The sequence below is a fragment of the Trichechus manatus genome, unplaced genomic scaffold (genome assembly GCF_000243295.1).
Source record: "Trichechus manatus latirostris isolate Lorelei unplaced genomic scaffold, TriManLat1.0 scaffold00327, whole genome shotgun sequence".
Taxonomy (NCBI): Eukaryota; Metazoa; Chordata; class Mammalia; order Sirenia; family Trichechidae; genus Trichechus; species Trichechus manatus.
Window position 1 is genome coordinate 415,083 of NW_004444263.1, and position 3,393 is coordinate 418,475.

A 3,393-nucleotide genomic window follows, 5' to 3' on the forward strand; every position below is an offset into this window, starting at 1 on the left:
TAGTTTTTCATTAAACAGTTAGAACACATATTGTTTTATGACACTGGTTAACAATCCCACAACATGTCAACACTCTCCCTTCTCGACCTTGGGTTCCTTATTACCTGCTTTCCTGTCCCCTCCTGCCTTCTAGTCCTTGTCCCCGGGCTGTTGAGCTCCATTGCTCTCGTTTTGTTTTATGGGGCTGTCTAATCTTTGGCTGAAGGGTGAACCTCAGGAGTGACTTTATTACTGAGCTAAGAGGGTGTCGGGGGGCCATACTCTCAGGGTTTCTCCAGTCTCTGTCAGGCCAGTAAGTCTGGTCTTCTTTTGTGAGTTAGAATTTTGTTCTACATTTTTCTCCAGCTCTGTCCAGGACCCTCTGTTGTGATCCCAGTCAGAGCAGTCAGTTGTGGTAGCTGGGCACCATCTGTTGTGCTTGACTCAGTCTGGTGGAGGCTCTGGTAGTTGTGGTCCATTAGTCCTTTGGACTAATCTTTTCCTTGTATCTTGTTTTCTTCATTCTCCCTTGCTCCCAAAGGGGTGAGACCAGTGGGATATCTTAGATGGGTGCTCATAGGATTTTAAGACCCCAGATGCTACTCACCAAGGTAGAATGCAGAACACTTTCTTTATAAACTATGTTATGCCAGTTGAGCTAGATGTTCCCTGAGACCATGGTGGGGACCTCTGTCTTAACAGAACAAAATGTTGCCCGTCCTATGCCATCCTCACAGTCGTTGCTATGCTTGAGCCCATTGTTGCAGCCACTGTGTCAATCCCTTTGGTTGAGGCTCTTCCTCTCTTTCGCTGACCCTCTACTTTACTGTTTAGACTAGCAGTCTAGTGCAAACTGTTTGTGCCACCCAGGGACCTCTCCACGTGATTACTTGCCCCCTATTTCCTCTCTTATTCCGCTTCTTTGGGACTGGAATACAGACTTGATGGAGACCCAGCTTCAACCATGCAGACAAGGACAATGTGCAGTGGTGTGGTAAAGCCACAAGATGGAAGTGACCTGGGATCTTGATGACACAGGAGAACACCCCTGCCCTGCCAGCCAGCACCACCCATTCCCCACATCATCCCTGTGTGCTTATGCTGAGACTCTTGTGCAAGAGAAAAGTAAATTTCCATCTTAAGTCACTGTATTTGGTGACTCTTTATTACACTGGTTATCTTGTATCCTAATAAACACACTTCCCTGGGTGTTGCTTTTGGCTCCCATGTTGATTTCTGGGTAGGTATATTAGTTAATTAGAGTTTTGGTTCTATAAGAAAGTTCAGAATAACTGTGGCTTAAATGGTCTGAGTTTAAGCAGTCCAGAATAGCTATGAGAGCCCTGAAGGTTTGGGGACCCCAAACCAAAACAAACCCATTGCCACTGAGTTGATTCCAACTTATAGCTACCCTATAGGACAGAGTAGAATTGCTCCATAGAGTTTCCAAGGCTGTAAATCTTTACGGAAGCAGACTGCTACATCTTTCTTCCACGAAGCGGCTGGTGAGTTTGAACCACTGACCTTTAAGTTAGCAGCTGAGTGCTTAGCCACTGCACTACCAGGGCTCCTTTGGTTGGGGCCCTGGGCTTTTAAAAAATTTTTGCTTTGTCATAATCAACCTGTGACTTCCATCTGTGGTCTATGACAGCTGCTTCAGCTTCTGCCATTCTGTCCACGTGACTAGAACCCATCGGAAGGGGAGACAGAATATTGAGGAGCACATCCTTCTCCTTAACAGCACACTCCATGGGCCTAGCAAAAAATTTGGGAGTTTTATTACTTAAGGAAGAAGGAGAAATGGATTCTGCTATACCCTGCTGAGTTGATTTAACTCTACAAATATTGGAAGCAGTTCATGAAAGAAAGAACTGGGTCAAGGCCCTTTCTTTTAACGGCAGCTGTTAGATATGAGCTTGGCAGCTTATCAAGGCACCCAAAATTCAGTGGCTTAAGTATTCAGTCAGGATAGGCTTCATTATGCTCTGGTAACAAACCACCCCTAAATCTTGGTTGCTGTAGTGGTTTGCAAAATATGGCCAGAAATTTCTCCTATTCTGGTGTGCATGCCCCTTACCAATGTGACTTTTCCCCACCTGCAAACCTGGGCTGGCCTTGTGACTTGCTTTGACCAGTAGAATATGTAGAGGTGATGTCATGTGACTGTTGAGCATAGACCTCAAGAGACCTTGCCCCAGGCACCTTGGGTCTCTTAGGATGCTGTGGCTGCCAGGCCATGAGGAGTTGGGGAGGAAAGACTATAAGGAGAGAGAAGTCCAGCTGTCCTGCTGTTCCCACTGAACTCAGCCCCCAGCTACTGCAGCTGCATGGGCAAGCCCAGGTAAGACCAGCAGAAGAATGGCCCAGCCAACTCACAGAATTATGAGAAAGAATAAATCATGTTTTTTTTTTTTAACCCTCTAAGTTTTATATAGGAGTCCCTGGGTGGCACAAACAGTTAAGCACTTCTTGGCTACTTACCAAAAGGAGTCCCTGGGTAGTGCAAACCGTTACGTGCTTGACTACTAACTGAAAGGTTGGTGGTTCAAACCCACTCAGATGCACCTTGTAATCTGCTTCAGACCTGGCAATCTGCTTCCAAAAGATCACAGCCTCTAAAGCCCTATGGAGTGCAGTTCTACTCCGCAACACAAGGGGTTGCCATAAGTTGGAAGTTACTTGATAGCAACTGTCTTTTATTATTATTATTAATGGAAAGGTTGGTGGTTCAAATCCACCCCGAGGTGTCTCGGAAGAAAGACCCGGCGATCTACTTCTGAAAGATCACAGCATTGAAAACCACGTGGAGCACAGTTCTACTCTGACACACATGGGGTCACCATGAGTCAGAATCAACTCCACTGGTAACTGCTTTTTTTCTTTTTTTTAAATTTTGGATAGTAATTTTCTTCCCCTGCAGCAGTACTACCATACTCGATGCCGTCGAGTCGATTCCGACTCATACTGACGCTATAGGACAGAGTAGAACTGCCCCATAGTGTTTCCAAGGAGTGGCTGCTGGATTCGAATAGCCAACCTTTTGGTTAGCAGCCACGCTCTTGAACACCGTGCCACCAGGGCCCCGCAGCAGTAGTAACGCAGTGGATTAAAACAACAAAGGGTTATTTCTGGCTCACATTACAGATCCGCTGTGAGTCAGAAGGGGCTTCTGCTATGGTGTCACTCAGGAATCTAGGGTAACAGAGCAACCCCTATCACAAACATTGTCATACAGAGGGAAAGAGCCTGGTGAAGGCTGCATTGCCTCTTAAAGCTTCCACCTGGAGGTGATTGTCTTAGGCTGGGTTCTCTAGAGAAGCAAAACCAGTAAAGTGTATAAATATATATATATAGAGAGAGATTATATCAAGGAAACAGCTCATGTGATTGTAGAGGCTAGAATGTCCCAAGTCC